Source organism: Bactrocera oleae, chromosome 5 (genome assembly GCF_042242935.1).
Source record: "Bactrocera oleae isolate idBacOlea1 chromosome 5, idBacOlea1, whole genome shotgun sequence".
Classification (NCBI taxonomy): Eukaryota; Metazoa; Arthropoda; class Insecta; order Diptera; family Tephritidae; genus Bactrocera; species Bactrocera oleae.
Window position 1 is genome coordinate 70,644,058 of NC_091539.1, and position 20,139 is coordinate 70,664,196.

The 20,139-nt window shown below is 32.7% G+C and overlaps 1 protein-coding gene and 1 non-coding gene across 2 annotated transcripts in view; both read right to left on the reverse strand.

The window, feature by feature from the left end:
- ldd (lipid droplet defective) overlaps positions 1–18,304 on the reverse strand; it is a 32,113-nt gene extending 13,809 nt beyond the window's left edge. The window contains exon 1 of the mRNA XM_014247019.3: positions 17,600–18,304. The gene's annotated coding sequence lies outside the window, so the exon portion shown is untranslated. The remainder of the gene's footprint in view (positions 1–17,599) is intronic.
- TRNAY-GUA (transfer RNA tyrosine (anticodon GUA)) lies at positions 13,456–13,551 on the reverse strand. The gene is made up of 2 exons: positions 13,515–13,551; positions 13,456–13,491 (listed from the first exon to the last, which is right to left on the reverse strand). It is a non-coding gene; the product is annotated as a tRNA-Tyr (tRNA).
- Positions 18,305–20,139: the final 1,835 nt, after the last annotated feature.

Consider the following 20,139-nt stretch of genomic DNA (forward strand, 5'->3'; position numbering starts at 1 on the left):
TGTGTGTGTACGGCGATTATGCGATTTATAAATGAAAAGAAAACGGAAAATTATTTGCGTTAAGAAAAACTAGTTAATGGGGTCAGGAGCAGCCAACATTTGTGCAACACAAGAAAGCAGAGCGCGAGAGAGTTAAACTCAAGCAAAACAGATTTGCAAACGCGCGTAAAAGCAGTCACTGACTGACTCGATGCCTAATCGATTGACTAACCACCCATGCCGGCTGACTCGGTGACTGACTGCCGTTGTGCGTTTTGCACTTTTATAAAGACACTCTTGTTGCGGGGAAGTTGTGTGAAAGTAACCGGTTTTCGCCATTGGCGATTTTTCAGCAAATAAACGATTTATTACTTTTAAACCAAGAATATGTAAATAACAATTAATTATTGTAAATAACATGGAATTTATAAATGAATAAAAGCGAAGCTATTACAAATCGGGAAAAGGTCACCACGGGATGGACGAGTAGCGAAGTCCAGTGTGAAAATGTGTCGCTCATGTAAAATTTACTGAACTAAATTTATATGAGTTACACCATACAATAGTCACCCATAATCTGATAAATTATATAATAATGCAATGCATGGAGCCCTAAAGGTTAATAGGGTTAATACTGTCTGACAGCTAGTAATAGACTTAATATTGAAAGTTTTTAATTATTGTATTGTAATGATTTCCTAACATCTGATCTATGAAATATGTACATATATGTTATATGTTATTCAAAAAGACTTCAGTCTGCATTTATATTTATTTAAATAAAGAAAAATAAATGGTTTCATATATTATATAATATGGATCTGATAAATTTGTGAAATTTAGTGCAAACAATTTTAATTTTGTACAAAAGTGCCGATGGCCTATTCTTATACATCATATGCACACAAACAAATACAATGGAGAGGATAACGTCGGAGGAGTCAAAAATAAAAAAAAGGTTTCTGTAGTATATTTATATATAGTATATTTCTTAGCCAAAAGATTGGTGAAAAAAGCACTTTCATAGAATAGCAATTCTGAAGTGCCCACTTCATAATTTAAATGTAACACACAACTGTAAAACAATAGCTAAAACAAAAACAATCCCGACTTATTCAGTTAATTCATTATTTTGAATAAAAAACAAAATCAAACACATATAAATTAATTATGATGTAAAACAACCCATAACTTAATATAGCTGAAGAAGCATAAACGGAGGAAGTAAAGGATTGAAGATATTATTAAGTTAGAAGCGATTCTCAAATTTACCACGCTACTTTATAGGAGTTCGTTTTAATTCCTTTCAATATTTTGATTCAAGTCCAGCCTTATTATAGCTTGATTAGAAATTTTTCCAGCACTTAAGTTTGCTAATTGACTACATTAAGTAGCTATAATGCATGCAAATCCAGTTCGGATGTTAGATATAGAGATCTAATCTACTTCGTTGTGCCATCAAATATAAAGTGAAACAGAGACGTCTTTGGGTGCTTATCCTCCTCAGTCCTAAGCGCAACCTAAGAGCTAAGCGTTGTTAAAAATGCTTTTTTCATACTTTCATTTGAAGAAAAACTTTGTCCAAGGACATAAAGAACGATAGAGCTCTAAGATAATGCAGGTGCAGCCGGCTGGACACTTGAAAATTACTTAAATAAAACACATTTTTATAGAGAAATATATATTAAATTTCTTTACTTCAAATTCCATTATAGAAACGATAAATCTTCAAATTACATAGTTTTATATTCATTACGAAACCAAAACTGTTTAAATAAATATTTGTAAATACGTGGAAAAGGATACATCTTCAATTTCCATACTTTTAAATTGATAAAGGAACTTTAAATCTTTGAATTACATATTTGTAAAGTCACAAAAAATACTATAAATCTTCGAAAGAGATTTTATTAAATAAAAGAATAAAATAAATTAAGAGAGAAACTCCGAATTTGCTCAGTGTTGATACATAGAAATATGTCGTATGATGTGCACTTAAAATGTGTTTATTTATTGCAATCTTCTTTACGCACCGCATATATTTGTTTTTGTCAAAAATAGCCCAAATTGGTGAACGTTGATTTTCGTTACACTTACATCTTTCGATAGCAGAGGTTTTATTAACATTTTTATTCTAAGCCGAACATATTCTCCTTCCAAGTCCTCTTCATCATCGGACATATCCTCAATATGGCTGTTCACGAGCAGATCTAAAATCTGCTGCTCTAAAAATGTACTTGCCATTGTAGTAATATATTACAAATGAACAGCAGGCGAGACGTTTGAAAAAACCTCAGTATAAACTGTATTAGCATAAACTTATTGGCAAAATGTATATACTAATTAATTAATGATTGCAACATCATAACTAAACATACATTCGAGTTTTTACGGTTCACTGCTTTTAAAATTTAAATATATTTCCAACTGCACTTCACGAAAGCGCTTTTACACTCAGCTGACCATACTTATTGTGTTTTAGTTTACAGTATTGCCGGAATAGAAAAAAAACATCTTTTTAGCATAAATAATATGTGCAGCTGGCTGGTTAAATCATCATTTATTATTATTCCTATAGTATTTTTTTCCATAAATGTTATTTGAAAGCTCTCCAAACATTTGCACTACAATTAAAATATACAAACATAAACGTTTCTTGAAAGAAAAATAAACTTTAAAGATAGATAAAAATTATTATTTATTTAAAATTAGCCATTGCACGCCATAATGACAGTTAATTTAGTTTAATTGTTTACTACTTATTAAAAGAAATTGCGTTTAATCTATAGTTATTAAAATATTTTGTATTTATACTAAGAACTTAAATTGACACATGTTAGATCTCACATATAATATTTGTGTTGGCTTGATAAGTCAACATCTCAAAGCGAATTGTTTTATTATTATAAGTAAATATTTACACAAGAAGATCTTTCTTTGTTTTCGTAGGTAAACAATATTTCTTTTTCGTATTTTGGGTTACGTAACATAACATTTTACGTGCTGAATGATGCAAAGAAACTCAATGAACTTTGATTTGAGAGCCAGATATGAGCAATCAATCTAGAATCAATAGCATTAAATAATTATTGTAGCGAGCATTAATGTTACTATGAAATTTAGATTTCATTTGAACACATTTATTTAAAGAACTTTTTAATAGAATGTTTTATCTTTCATTTTTTTTATTAAATTAAAATTTAGATTGGTAATTAAATGACATGTTCTAGCACTTAAAGGAAAATATTTAAATATACGATAAAGCCTTCAATAGCGTTACTTTCATATACGTGAATAAAATTTTAGTTTGTGTTATGTGTTTTCTCACGTAAACGTGTGTTCCTACAAATTTTCAACCAATATCTCACAGTTTAAATTGTCCTGCTGGGTACTAAGCAGGAAAATGTCAAACGAAACAAAATTAAATCGTAAGTACTTGAGAAAATATTGGCATAATTAATCACCTCAAACAAACGTCAGAGTTTTACACACAAACATTAGTTAATGACAATTCACAAAATCGCTTTTGACTGTTGTTCTCGTTTTATATATATACAAGTATATACAAGTATGTAGCCGAAATTTGCAAAGAAATGCAAACAATGTACATATATGTTTCCAGAAAAGCTTACAGCATTGTGTCAAAGATGTTTCACACCTTTTGTGTCTAATTGCTCAGAAATTTGCTAACAAAATGTTTATATGTGTGCATTTGTCGTTTGTTGTTATTTTGAAAGTCAATATATATTTAAATATAATCTTCATTGACAACTTCTGTCGTAATTCCCTACATAAACATTACTATAAAGGGTGTTCGGACAGCATTTGAGTATTAAACCATTTGGATCTCTGTTAAAAATGTAACAATATGGGGATTACACTAAATTGCATTCGGGTGAAAAGAATGATTGTCTTAAATTTCAAATATCCAAATATTAAACCTATTAAGTCCACGCAACAACTTAAAGAATGAAAAGCTTTTATTAGCAAAATTTCTAAATGTCTAAAATGTTTATCTTATACAGAAAATTGTTAATTGACTGAATTAAGAGCCTGTCTGAAACGTTTATAAATAAATTATTTATTATCTATATACAAGTCTACATTGCAAGATCTAATGGATATTTATGTCGATGGCAAGAGCAAACGTTAAACGTTTTAAAATCTATCAACGAAATTTGAATTTTCAAAATTTCTCAGTAATAAATGTTATAGTTTAATCTTATAGTCAGAAAAGTTTTTCATGAACTTCGAAATTACAATGCATAATAATAAATAAACACTTCATTTATGTTTTCTTACATGAAACCCATACAAACACTTGTTCAAATAAATCTCAGCATAGATGGATGATTTTATGCCGCTATAAGACTTTTTATATGCCGTTCCACGCCAAAGGTGCTTAAGAATGTTCTAAAACTACGAAACCTTATCGTTCCGAGATCTATTGTTGTACTCAACGACTTACAGATAATAAAGTAAATACGAAGATTTAAGTAAATAACTTGCGTGTTAAGTAGTTTTACGTATGTACGGATAATTACCAACGCAAGTATAATTGTTTGTGGTGAGCATGACTTCCAAGGTAACTTCAAGGTACACGTGAGTGCACAAGAAAATAATTATAGATTCTAATTCTGAATTACAAATGTCATATACCGCATGTGTGTGTACCCTTAGATATGTATGTGTATATAAATGATTCTAAACAGATAAATTTCATGGCAATTATTCGGTTAATAGTCATACGGAATCGTACTGGAATATGAAATGGTTGATATGAAAAATGTAAAAGCACAGTGGAAAAATTGGAATGCATACTGAATCGCTCGCATTAAATACCAAATGCTCACAGATAGACATGTGGCCGTAGAAAAAAAAAAAACATTAATATTTGCAAAGCAATGACATTAATCGAGAAGAACGTGACAGGCGTGAAATTCGCTATAAATTCGGAACGGATAATCGATTTTTCTAATGAATTCACCTTGGCCTGACTACCTAATATACTTATTACTGGTAATAAGAATTTATTGATATCTTTATCATAGAAGCAGTACACCAGGAACACCACTATGACTATCATTTTGTAAATGCCGAGCCCCTCGATAAAACACTTAAGAATGGTATAGTATTCTTGAAGTGTTTCAATGGAATATAAATTAGAACGGGAATGAGCTTTGCTACACGCCGGATACGAAGACACTATTTCGTGGGAACGTCGAAAATATCTTGAAGTTTAATAAGCCTCCTAAACGAAATTACAATGTACACATTTTCAAACTGTGACCCTCAATTTTTTTAAATTATATCTTCCTTGCTTGTTTTTGTCATAAATTATAAATTTAAATTATTTTGCGGAGTTTTCCGCTGTCAAAGATAATTTTTTTTTTTGTAAAACTAACTTTGACATTCGTTGATTCATTTCTGCATCGATTTCGTTGAATAAAATATCAACTGAATCACTTAAGAATTTGCGTAAAGTTGGTCGTTACTTTTGTAAACACTCGTAACTGGGATGCTAAACAAGTTCTACGCATTGTGGACTGTAATTACAGAATCTTTTATGTTGTTTATTTATGATAAACAAACCTAGCTCCCTTGGAGCGAAACGAAAACCCGGTTTCTAGAGCTGAACGCACGTCGATGTCGATTGTCAGATGCTGCGCAGTAATTGGACGCTTGAAGGTCAGCCGGTTTGTAAAGAATCCAGAAGTACTTAGCACATAACGACGCATACTTAAATGAACAACGCTTTAGCTCCACAATAGCAATATGCGAGCAATGATGAGCTAAGGGTGATATAGTTTCACTCGAAATTGAAATTGTTATTATCGCATTTTCCCAACAGGTTTGCTACATCTTTACTGATCGTAAACAAAATAAGGAGAAATAAAAAAACAGAAGTATGAAAAAACTACAGTGATGCATCAAAATGTATAAGAATGAAGTTTACTTATTTACAACTCAACAGAAAGTTAACTAGTTTGTTAAAGAACTAGCCTAAAAGTGACAAAACGGACTCTAATAAAATAGGATTTGGTTAAGGAGAGTTTTTATTTCAATTTAATTTACCCTAGACTAGCAATACTTAGTAAAGAGGTTTAACTGTGGATTTATCACTTTATTTACTTTTATTTCTTTCTGTACTAAACCCAGACTAGTCGTTTTGTTTCAAATTGTCCTAGATATGTATCTATCTGTTGGAAACTAGTATTTGACGGATATATTTTGAAACGAAATTTGACAATTGGTACCCCTGAAGTATTTTCAATTATAAATATCTGTTGTTTGTAAAAAAACTACAGTTTTCTAACTAGTTAAGCTAGCGGTTAATATTAATTCCATGTAAACTAGTTCAAATGCTACCAATACAATTCACAACTGGGTAATTGTATTCAACACTTAAAGAAATAGTATATAAAATCGATTGTTAAAATAATGTTTTTTCCGAACATTAAAACTGTAATTTTAAATTAAAGCACACTAATGAATTTTTAGACATTGTTCATTGTTATGTAGTCGAATTTTATGCTTTGATTTGCTGATCACTCGGTTATGGAATTTTTGTTCTGCTGTAGCACTATTATTAAGAGACCATGCAATTAACTTTTACGCAGAATTTTTGCAGCGGAATCATGGGAGTACTTTGGTCGTGAATGTAGTCTAGCGGAAAGTTGAGTTGGTTTCCTAACAGTACAAAATCTGCTTTCAACGAACTTTACGTATGAATGCATTTGTGTTAGCGCATTGAACAAGCTGAGTCTATTTGAATATAATAATTCTTAACAACAATAAAAGTTATGTGATTTTAGAAAAATGTCAGTACTTAGGTCGTTTTGCAAACAATGATGTTTTCATTAATATATTGATAAATTAAGCGCTTACACTTCTCCCTTATTTTTGTACCCTGAACAGGGTTATTAAGTTTGCCATGATGTTTCTAACACCCAAAAGGTAGCGTTGGAGACCCTATAAAATGTATACATATATGAGCAGCGTGGCGAGCTTAATCTATATGGTCATGTCCGTCTGTCCGTCGGTATATACGAGTGCTAGATTCACAGCTTTCGAGATATTAGTCTGCAATTTGGCACACGCCCTTTTTTATCTTAAAAGCTGCTCATTGATCGGAACCGCCGATATCAAACTACTATAGCATATACATAGCAGATTTACAAACCTTACGAGCGGAATCAAGTTTTGGTATAGAAAAATTTTTCATTTAATGAAGTATCTTCACAAAATTTTAATTTAATATGATTGATTATGATATGATGATTCATAATATATTCGACAATATGTTAATAATAAATATGTCAAAACGTTGCTGTTTATAGTATAAAGTTGATAATAATAAATATATATAAGAAAAAACAGCCATTAAGTAGACAGCGGAAATAATTTTCCAATATTTTATTAAATCGGCGTTACTAACTAGCGCATATTAAAAGAAACTATTTTATTATAACTCGAGCAATCTATTAATGCTGTGTTTATGTGCCTATTTTGCCTCTTCTCAATCAGCGATATCCAAATTTGCACTTACGCAAAAATTGATAAGGTGAAGCCTCTTTACAAATACATCTAAATATATTTATATATATGCATATATATATATACATATATATATATACAATATATATTTATTTACCATTACAAGGTTATTCGTGTTTGTATGCTAAGCTTAAGTTCAAACGAGTTCAAGAGCATCGCGAAGAAGTAAAAATATAATCACTTTTGGAAGCAAACTGTGAAAAGTAAACAGAGAAATTGGGTTTTAGATTTCGAAGGCAATCCTAAATACCAAAAGTGGTTTTTTATATGGGTATGACTAAAAACTGGCTTTCAAAAGTATAGAAAGAAAGACAAAATTAACGATTCAATTAATTTTATGCCGAAAAGAAGAAGTAAAAAAATTTAATTATAAATTTAATTAAACAAATTTTGTTTGATTTTTTTCTTCTGGTTTTTGTTATTAAAATTTAATATAATATAACATTAGAAAGCAGTTCTGGCTCAAATGTCACTTTTTGTAACTTGAACAGAATATACTAAGTGTGTCACGAAGTTTGTAATAAGCAGAAGTAAACTTCAAAGACTCCATTAAGCATATAGGAATATATTTATTATATATATATATATATATATATATACATATATGTATGTAAGTGTTCAACATGACGAGCTGGGTCGATTTAGACATGTCCGTTTGTCCATCTGTATACACCCGCACTAGTCGCACTGTTTTTGAGATGTCGATCTGAAATTTTGGGCACGTCCTTTCCTCCCTTGTTACTTTCAAACTTTTTTTGGTTAGATCATGATACATAATATTAAATGTACATACATAGATAAGCAACGACCTATCTCAACAAAAATAGTTACGATCAACTATTTTTCTTTATATGCAATATTAATAAAAAATTTTGGTTATATCTGTTTGATTTATCTATTAGCTAAGAAGATATAAAATTTTCTTCCACTGCAGCACAAACTCAGTGGTTGTTCGAATCGCAAATTTAAACTTGACTTGTTTACTTAATTTACTTGTATTGTATTGATTAAGCTTTTGTATTGATTAAGCTTTTGTGAATCAGCATTTTATTGACAAATTTCATTATGAACTATCTTTCACTAACAATCGGAAATGTATATATATTTGTGCGCATGCTGCAGTTGCTTTTATTTTCAACACATATACTGACAAACACATCTATAGATTAGAAACATCTTCATTATTTTTGCGAAAACACTCACGAAATGTAATCTGCATTTATCTAAAATGAATATTTTCATGGGAAATAAAAGTCAATTGTGTTTCGCAAATGAATGGGTAGGTGCGCAGCAATTCTTAAATTTGCATTCGTGCTTGATAAATGACAAAACACTAATTGCCTGCAAATATCACACTTTGATGCTCGTGCGGAAAATGCGATTCGATGAGCAAAGTAAATAGCAGCCAGCAAATGAAGCTTCCATATAGATATGTAAGCACTTACAAAGCGCAAAATTATAGATTGCTGCCAGGAAGCTTTGCTTCAGTTAACCCAGCTAGAATAAAGAGTCAGACGCGCTTGACAGTTAAATGTACAGTTAGACGAAAAGATTGCATAGCCGCGCACATGCACAAACACACGCACATATGTAACGGTTGTGACTGCAACATCAGCAGTCGGCACTTATTGCTGCCCACTCAGCTGCATGCGAGCTGGCGTCGTTTTCATTCAGCTTCAGCTTTGCCAGTTAATGTTCAAGTTCACTTAGCTGCATGCAAGCCAATGCGCATAACTACACATTTGCATGTGTGTTTGTGTATATATTCGCTGCTGAAAAGCGAGAATCTGCTTTTCGGCGAACGTTTTGCGCCGATCAATGCGTGTTATATAATCTCGCAGCTCATAAATATGCAAATGCGTGTGCATGCATGTATGTGGCAGACGTGGCTAGCGACGCATTTTCTTTTATTTTGCAAAGTAGCCGATTTGTAGAAGGACAACTTTAGTTGCTTCCGTCCAGCTGCGCACATTTTCAAGTTTCTCGCTTAAGTCTTTTGTTTGTCGTCTGATAAATTATTAATGAACTATTCAGCGATATCACTTGCATTCAATATATAATATATTGTTTTGGGACAGTAAGACCTTAGCTTGTTATATCTAGATGCATATTTTTTGGTCATGCTTGGTTCGTCACAATTTTTATGCTGAATGTTTTCAAGAAATATGGGCAGAGACGTCGCAACTTTAGTCTTGACTGTTGACAAGAGTTGATGTCGGCATACGAGTAGTTATAAGAACAATATAAATTTTTTTTTTAAGTTTTTCGTTTATACATATTAGAGGATTAAGGCATTCATTTTTTCAAATCGCTGAAATTAAAAAATATACTTTTTCACGCTGAAACTCACTGATTTTTGAACTCTGAAAATAAAAGATTTCTGGAAAGAAGTAACTTTTCGGTATATAATATAAACAATATTGTTAATTTCTTTTCGCCAGGGTATTAAATCAAAATGCTGCTAATTAACCTTAAACACAAAGTCAGGTAGGAAAATAGCTACAACACAGTAAACGTATGTAAAAAATCCAATAATTATCAACATGATGATTGCTGGAGATTTGCATTAACACAAAAGATATCACGATGATTTAACAGAGGATAAAGAATGGTCACAATAAACACTGATAAATATGAACTCGCCCTAAATGATTCTTTGATAAAAAATTCAACAACTATATTTGTCACTAAATCTGAAAACGTAAGCGGACATAGTCCGATTTTAACAATGCATATGTTCCAATATTGTAGAGTTGCTTTGGAAAATAATCCATGCCAAATTACGTATAGATATCTTGTCAAATAAAAAACTTTTCTTTAGAAGCATTTCATTTTGATCGATCGAGTTTGTGTGGCAGCTATATGCTATAGCGGTCCGATATCAGCAAATGAGCAGCTTCTTGGAGAGAAAAGGACGTGTGCAAAAATTTAAATTTATGTCACAAAACCTGTGGTTAAAAATTTTTCCGGGTATACTAAGTAGTTTATAAGCTCAGCAGTGTTGAATTATTTTATAGTGGCAAGTGGTGGCCAATATTTTTCTATTAAATAAATCTCTATTTTTACTGTGCAAATTAATACTATTACTCCATTAATGGTTGCAACAATGTACAGTATTTGTTACATATCTATTTCTTATTTTAATCACAGATATAAGTAGCTCAACATTTATGTGCGCATGTGTTCGTATGTGCATATGTAAATATGTTCAACTGTTAATAATGACCATAAATACGTAAATATGTACATGCATGCTTATTTAAATAACATCAAACAAGCAGAAAAAAACCAAATAGCAATTCGAAATAAAATCAAAATCCACAACACAACCGAATATAGAAGCACAACAAATAACAAGTAAGGGAAAGCTAAGTTCGGGTGTAACCGAACATTTTATACTCTTGCAACTTGCAAGGGTCAAAGACGGGGAAAACCTTTAGATGTTGGCAAAACTTTATATTAATAATTGTTGCGAAAGAATTAAACATCCATATTCGATTTAATCGAGAAAGGATGACAATCAAATTTGGTATCGTTTTGACTTACATTGATGATCATTAACGTAATATAATATAATTTTTGCTGCCGCGGACTACAATAAAATATAGCAATACTTAGCTTTATATTATATTAAAAATATGACGGAAATATTTTTATGTGGTATAATAAGAATAGAGAAAAGAACGCGTTGATTGCATTAATTTTGACATTGCTCAGGTATACTCGAGAACGTATTTTGAAGCAATTTTATATGCAAATAATACTCACTGACCGGCATAAAACTTGTTAGCGAAAATCATTACAAGTAGTATATGGGAGTTGGGGGTAGTATTGGCCCGAATTTATAAATTTTTCCCAATACCACATACTACTAACATGCCAAGGCCAATAAAATGCTCTTCAGGGTTTCATTAAGGTACCTCACAAACCATCACCAATCATAAGGAGTAAAGTCAGACGAATGTTCGAAAATCCTGATATTAGTTATATGTGGGCTAGGTCAAGATTTAGCCAATTTGATCCATTATAGGTACAATGATACACTATTAAGAGTGAAATACGATCTCTTATTTTCATTGAGATAACTCACTATACTCAATATATGCGGAATACAGTCACCCGGAAGTTCGTTCTATTAGGTACATGGAGGCTAATACTAATACTTCCCGTATAGACCCGATTCAAACCATTTTTGACATTCAGACGAGTTTAAAATTGTGATTTCACCTAAAAGTTTGCGATGCCACGCCCATCTTCCATTTTTACCACGGCTCCTATAAAGTCCTTTTATACCATAAATTTAATGTTTTTGGCGTATTTAGTTATCGATTTATCGCGCTTTAAGTAGTTTTTAGCAGTACCGTTATATGGGGAATGGGCAGGGCTTTCATCTGATTTTATTCATTTGAGCACTGTTGGTAGGGGTGCTTAAGAGATTCTGCCTGAGCGAATTTGGTCATTTAAGCTGGAACTTAGGAGATATGTATATTAAACCCTTTAGAGGGCGAGGCCACGCCTAATTTTTCAATATTTTTAGCATATAGGCAGCCCTAGCCACTTCCGTCATCGGTACCAAATAAGAGTTTTATATCTTAATTAAATGCTTAGTTATGGCACCTTATAATTTTCCAATTAATGGCATTTTTGTGGGCGTGGCAGCAGTCCGATTACCAAGAAACATGTGAACCAAGTTTCATCAAAATATCTAAATTTTTACTCAAGTTACAGCTTGCACTGATGGACGGAAGACGAACAAACAGACACCCTTATTTCAACTAGTCTCGTCATCCTGCTCATTTATATATATTATATATATAACTATCTCGATTAGCATTAGGTGATACAAACAACCGTTAGTTGAACAAAACTATTATACTCTGTAGCAAAATGTTGCAAGAGTATAAAAATTGCGAACACGCAGAAAAATTAGCATGCGGAAGCGTTCGAGTCGAAGCGGCAAATATTCGCAACCTCTCTCTCCCACTCCTCCCGATCAACAAACTCCGAACGGCGTTGTGACGAAGAATTGTGGGGAAAAGAAAGAAAGACATAATAAGAAAGGCGCGGGTTGAAATTGTAATGAAAACAAAGCGTGAAAATAGCACAAAAAGCAAAAACCGAAAATGAAAACAAAAACAAAAGCAAAAGTCAAATTCACTTTCCACTGGCTAGTAGTGGCCTTTAACCGACAAATCGGTCAAATCGCACTCAGAGCGGCTCTCTTATCGGCAGTTCGGCTGCTTTGCCGCTTAGCCACTTGTCTTGCCGTGTGTGTGACTTGATTGATTGCTCGAGAATTCATACCATTCAACAGGTGTTACTGCCTTTCGCAAGAATATAGTGCTCCCATTTACAAAAACAAAGAAGCGCACGTTTTTCCATAAATAAAATAATCAACACTGAATACTTTTGCTCGATATTTGCCTACATTCTTTAGGTCTGTAAATGCCGGCAGTTATTTATTTAATGTATTTGTGGAGTGCAATATTTGCTTTTGTCTGTATATACCTTACAATAAATGCGAAGTTGAAGGGCGACACAAATTGGGTGTCATATTGCGGCAACAAGCGGCATATATTCACATATGTATAACATATATGAGTAGAGCAAATTGTTTACCTTTCGCTGGAATCTCAAGTATCTGAATAATAGAAGGAGCTTAAGAAAATATAATAATTGTATTGAATTTATAAGAAAAATGTGTCGAATAACGATCAGTACACATCACAAGGAGTTAATTATTTATGTGTATTATATGTTCAAACACATTTTTTCGAGTCGTAATACTGATACATTTTTATGCTTAGACACTGATACTTGAATAAAATAAAATAATATATATATTAATTTAAAATCCCATAAAACGGACACATAAAATTAATGAATATTAAAAAGTTTTGTTAAAAATGTGTTCCCCAATCCTTCGAGCCGGATTTGAACCAGCGACCTATGGATTTCTACAACGTTTTTCATACACTCTACAGTCCACCGCTCTACCAACTGAGCTATCGAAGGTCTTATATATTTGTATACGCAATTGTGTTAACAAAGCGGTATGTAAAGGTAGACCGCATAACTCAAGTGAAGAGCTGAGATAATAAATCGGGCTAAGCTCTCAAATGATAAGGTGCCATGACGTTTATACTTCTTTATTGCTGGAATTTCATTAAAGATTGCACAGAATAGCTGCTTAGCTACATATGGTATATATGTATACATATTGGCAATTATGTTGAATGGTTTATGTTTTAACGCTTCATTTTCCAATGGTGAAAATAATTTCAGATTTGCAGCGATTAAGGCTGGAAGAAAAATAAATAATATATACATATGTATATAGTTATATTATAATTATAATTTATTACAGGTAGTTTCAGTTTGTTCGATTTGCCGCTCTCAAAGTTTTGATGAATTAAACACAGTTTTGAAGTTATTGAAGTCTCAATAAAATTTTGTGGTATACATATTCCTATATTTATAAATCAATTTTCATTAATACAGTATACGAGTACAGTATAGCAATATCCATCTACCATAAACTGGAGAACAGCAAGACCAAAATAAATCCACTATACCGCTAACGGATCTGTAAAACAGTCTTCTTTTTACTACTATGAGCAAATTCTTAAAAGCGTAATAACGGTACTCTTTTTTATATCTGCCCTCTCTTTAAACTGCATTTTTGTAAGTGGCACTAAGAAATCTTGACATTTCATTTCTTAAATTTATCGCTTCGGAAATAAGCATTTGTATTTTTTCCTTGTGATCTTTACTCTATTTTTCTACATTATTAATATTATTATACGTATTTAACTTGAACCTTCTTTTGTTTCAAACTTCTACACTTAAGTGTTATTTAAATTACTTGAAATGCTTGCTGACTTCAAAGTTTTCTGCAACAAAACACAGCGTTTAACTTGCGGAAATAACGAAAATATTCAGAAAACCTGACTTGGCATAAAAAACGATGCCACGACTTAGTGCTAATTAACATATTGCGCAAGATTATTGATTTGAGTAAAAGTTTATGGGTTAGTCAGAACGAAATATTCGAAAACAAAAAAAAATATATATACTCGTACGACGTGAAGACACACTAAAAAAAAAATTACAAAATAAGTTGTAAATAAATAGACTCGATATACATGGTCAAGAGGAACGTGCCTTTGGAGTTAATTTTGAAACTTCGGAGGTCTATAGTTCTTATCTACAATGTAAATGAATTTGTACGCACTATATATCTTGCGGAATTTTAATAGAAGTTACTGTTGTATACAGGCTAGGAATTTAGCATAAGAAGCTTTTGAAATATTATTTGAGCGTCAGCAACAAACAAAAAATATTCCAGCACATAAAATTGATATCAATAATGTTTATTTGGAAGCTGGAAATTTTATTAAATTGACTAAATAATATTTTATTAAAAACAGGCTGCAATAATAAATATGTGTATGTATATGTGTACAAAATCTGAACCTATAGAGAACATACGAGTTCTACACAAAACATCAAGTCATCAACACTCTCCGATTTCGACGCTTGTTGATTATATAAATTTCTAATAATATTGAATGCAAAGACATTAATAATTTCCAAATAATACTACATTTTAAATGCAATATCAAACTGGTTATTTTTTATCGAGTTTTGCGCTGTTGAACCGCTGTGTGCTCGCTTCTTTTATAAATCATTTAAATTCTGTTGCGCATTTATTTTTTATATAAGCTTCTTAAAGCACCTTGATGCCGCGGCGTTCAGACGATTTACCTGTCGTTAGCAATTTTTTTCGCTACTTTGAAGGTTTAATTGCGATTAATTAATATACTGCATTAGCTGATCTTAAATTAGTTATTCAACAAAATCATTTTCGAAATCACATTAGCTGCTTAAAATTAAATACCGAATTCATACGCAGCAATATTTAGAAGCGCTATTATCAGATGCACAAATCAGTTTTGAATTCCTTTATTTTTCTTAGCATGATTTTATAATCATTATATTGCGTATAATTAAACAAATTTGTCGTATATTAATACAGTGAGCCATCTATTGGCAGCAGTGAAAATCTCGTTAAAAATTTCATATTCCTTTTGATTTTGGTTTCTTGCTGTTATAGTGATATTTCTTTATTCAATGATCACAACTTTATTCTTTTATAATATTTGAACATCAGAACACCTATATGCATCTTTAGGTGACATCTTGTAATTCTTAACACTAAACTAGACGAAGCACCAGAACAAAATTGAAAACGCAGTATAAAATGTGTCAACAGAGGCGGTTTTAGTTGTGACAGTCTAACGATTGGAAGAACTTCCATTTCTCGCTGAAAGAGCAATGCGAAGAATAAAGTTTAGATGTACCCTATAGAATAGATCATTTGACATTTTTAACGTTCGATACAAGGAGATCAACAACTAACCACCCATCAATAGTGGGTATCAGAGAACACATGGAAGCATATAAATATGAAATGTCTGTTAATCAATATGTTTTATGAATCCATCTGCAACTCGGGCGACACAATATGTGCTGTTTGTGATGCTCGTCGCATCGTCGCGCGAAACAATAATTTACCGATCGACATGTGTTTTGTGGCACTGCCAAGTGTCATTTGTTTTGTAGACTACCGTTTGTCCGTTAACAACGATTCATGACTGTTTTACTACAAATTATTATATGAAAATAGAAAATGAAGTACACACATACACACACACAGGCGTAATCACTGTCATTATTGCAACAAAAGCAATAACAATTATAGCACAATAGATAATGCAAAATAATTTAAAATGCCTGTTGTAAAAATTGAAGCAAAAAAAAAGCCACAACAAAAGTGGAGAAAAACAGTAGCTGGCTATAAGTAAATAAAAACATTTAATAAACAGAGATTTGAAAGCGCAGAACCCTTAATTGTCGCAGTCGGGCGATCGGCCACTGCAGCGCGCGTCTCTGCCAGTAACTATCACATGAAAGGCAACGGTGAAGAGAGAATCGGCGACGGGGGCAGGTGTTAATGGCAAGTGCGATGTGAGGAAGTGCAGTGAAAAGCTGAAAATCGAGACGGACGACAGCGGGAGGTGGCGGGAGCGCTGGGTTGTTCCGCTTATTTCTCTTTTTGTTTAATATTGAATAGCTAAATTAACAACAAATCCGGTTTCACTTTTTCTATGCGTGCGACGCGCTGCCGACCGAAAGCGGCACAGTGCCACGGTTCGTTATGCGCAACCGTGATATAATAATTAAAATCGTGTTCATTTACTCGTAAGCGTTTATGATAAACATAAGTTATACTAATGAAAACAAAGTGCTGGATTTTTAAATAAATTATTCCTCAAATTCGCGTTTTGGTTTAACAAAAATAGAAATAGAAATAGAAATATAAACAAATTAATTTTGGAATGTATCAATTTCGTTAGTACTTTAATTATCATGAAGCGGAAGAAGAATGTTTGCACACTTTTTTATTATTAATACAAAATCATCTAAGTTTACCTTTACAAAATAACATAACCTAAAATGTCATAAAAACATATGCATGTCTTAAGCAAACTCTTGCAGCTGAATAAAAAACACATATATGTAGCATGCTTAAAAAATATTGACATAACTCAAAATCTATGACAGTGAAGAAACATGCACTTTTTTAATTTTATTTCAAAACGAAAAGTAGTTAGAACACAGCAGTGTTTGTGAAACTGTTATGATATTCTGGTGGATGGTAAAAAAAATTAAAACTGTAGAAAAAAAAAATTATATTAAATTTAAAAATCGATTTTAATATATTTTTGTAGAAAAAGAGACATTAGTAAAATTGAAGTTTGAGCACTTTGTAATACTGTGCTGATACTATTCGCACTTATCATTTACGAACGTGTGATGCGTTACAAAATACGTGTGAGTAGTGTTCGAAACAAAATCACTACAAAAATGAAAATAATGGCAATAATAAAGCGAATGCAAGTAGAAAATGACGAAAGCGCTAAAAATATCGACTTCAAATTGGAAATAACGGTCAGAAATTGCACTTAAAATATTTAAATATTCCAATAAAAACACTTACCGAAAGAATCAACAAAAACAACTCGGAAAAAATTATAGAAAATAACGCGTTACACTATTTACACTCTTCACTATGTGTGTAAATATTTTTATGGGATTTTTGTAAAATCGCGTTTTCGCACACCATGAATTCACTAACAATTGAACACTCTAATTTACACGCTTTTTCCGTTTGTTTTGCTTTCCGTTTTTTGTTTTTTCAGATTCTCGCTTGAACGTTGTGTAACTTTTTTTAATTTTACTTTTTTGTATTTGTTGGTATTATGTTTTTGTAGTTGCTGCACTGGAGTCCAATCTTGAAGTCAATAACTATGACAGTTGCACTTGCCTTTCCGCCACTTTTCGGCGTTCAAAGTTTCACACGCTACGCCACTCCACTGAATCAACGTATGGTGGCCACAGAAAGCAAAGCCTTTTACGGATTTTTTATTTGTAGAATTTACTTTTATGCTGTTGTGAATTAGCTCGAATATTTGGCAAAATTTACTTGCGACCGATTTTCGATATTTCCACACTCTTCTATTAAATTTCAAAAGTTCGCTTTACTAAATTTACTCGAAACTCAGAAAAATACAAATTTGCTAACAAGCTTGTTTGTTAAGTTTAAATATATTTGTAGAAGAACGCGCGCTTTACTAAGCTTTTCGATACTTCTTCCGCTTCGCACGTCCACCGTCACAAGTTGCCGTAGTTGAACTGAGCTCCGCTTGCGCGGTTGAAAAATCATCAACTCGACTTAGCCAGCAACGCAGCACCGCAGCACCACACAGCACAGCGCCCATTCGTGCGCTGCTCTGCCTAGTTTTAGTCGCCGGTATTCGCCGCTCCTCCCCGTCGCTTGTTGTTCGTCACATTCAGATCGATCGATCGCTGCTGATCATCGCCGGTGGTGATCATCATTATCACAGTTGTGCTTTTGTCTATTCTTGCTCACTTTGTTGTTGCAGTTACTGCTACTGCTGCTGCTGCTATTCTAGACAGCTGTCGGTAGTTGGCGGTTGGCGGTTGGCGGTTGAGGGTAGGCGGTGGGTGAAGACCTGTTTGTTGTCTTGCAAATATGTTTGGCGCGTTTTCGAATTTGCCGGCATTCGAATGCAGCGACTCCACCTTGAATGGCTTACATGCTGGTCGGAAAGATGCCTGTGGTAGGCAACACATCTCCGATTAGCCGAATGCAAACGACATTTATTGTACATATGCACCTTTCGTAATGTGTGTGCTGTGTCAATATTGTCGACAAACCGACGTTAAGCCGGCACGATCTTTCATTGTGTTTTATAGTTGTTGGTTAAGCTGATAAGTTAATTGGAGACCTTTGGAGCATACTTAATAATTTCAATTGGAAGTTCTTTAAATTAAAGTTAATACTTCATCACTGACATTAAGGAAATGAAACAATAAAATGAAAGCTTAGAAACTGGTATATATTTAGAGGGACATTTTTGCTAAGAGTTTGTATCTGCAAGAAATGATTGCGAGTTGGGTGTGAACGTTGCTTAAGGAATAATCTACCTATGTATGTTTGTCGTTCTTGATATTTGAGTTTTCCTTGAATGGATACCTTCATTATGATCTTTATCAAAGGTCAAGGCGAACTCAACTTTTTTACAGATCCCTATTGAAGTCGTAAATATATTATTTGATATTAGCTCTATAGATAAATTTTACCAAAAATCAACTTAGAGTAGACATGCTGGTTTGTCTTATTGACAATACGGGCCGCTGCCGTCATTTTTACCACATTGCCGCGGTGATTAAAAATCTGAATGAGCATATGTAACTTCTACGATAACAATAACCTAAGCTAAGTTGTTGAAGAATCCGTGACGAAGCTGCCAGACAACCCACTGCAACCGAATCCGTTCCGATGCCCAAACAAGGTATCTAATTAAGCAGCTTCACTTCGCATGTCGGCTCTAGGTAAACTTGTGGAACATACAATTTTTTAATGAAGCAATGAATACGATTAAGAATTACTAGAGGCGATCTTTCCCTCTCTCTCTCTTTATCTTTTCCTCTCTCTAGTTTCAATATCATAAGAGGTTTCATGAGTTAATTGCATAAGTGTTGTTTCACTTGCTTCGACCGTATTTTACAAGTTCTTTGCTGTTTCATAACAGAACTAAGGGATTGTAGAACACGGTGTACAAGTTCGCTGAGTTAAAGCAACTTTAATTTCAACCATTTGACTCGAGACGTACTGCGATATTTACAACATTACAGTAGTTTATAATAAATTTTCTAATCAATTTATTTAAATCTATTTATTAGCTTGATCTAACACCACATTCTTGGACTGACTTCAACATCAGTTGTATGGAAAACGAACTGAGCTTTTGAGATAGAAAAAAAAATCAATTCGCCATTCCTTGTTGTTGCTGTTTTTAGGTTACGAATTATTCTTGGAGTAACGCTCGGCATGGGTGGCAAACTATGTTAATAGCAGTCCTTTTAATGTATTGATGATATTAGTATGGCGGTAGCGTTCTACCACAATGATCTAAAAATTAATTTAAATTAAAAAAATTATTATTCAATACA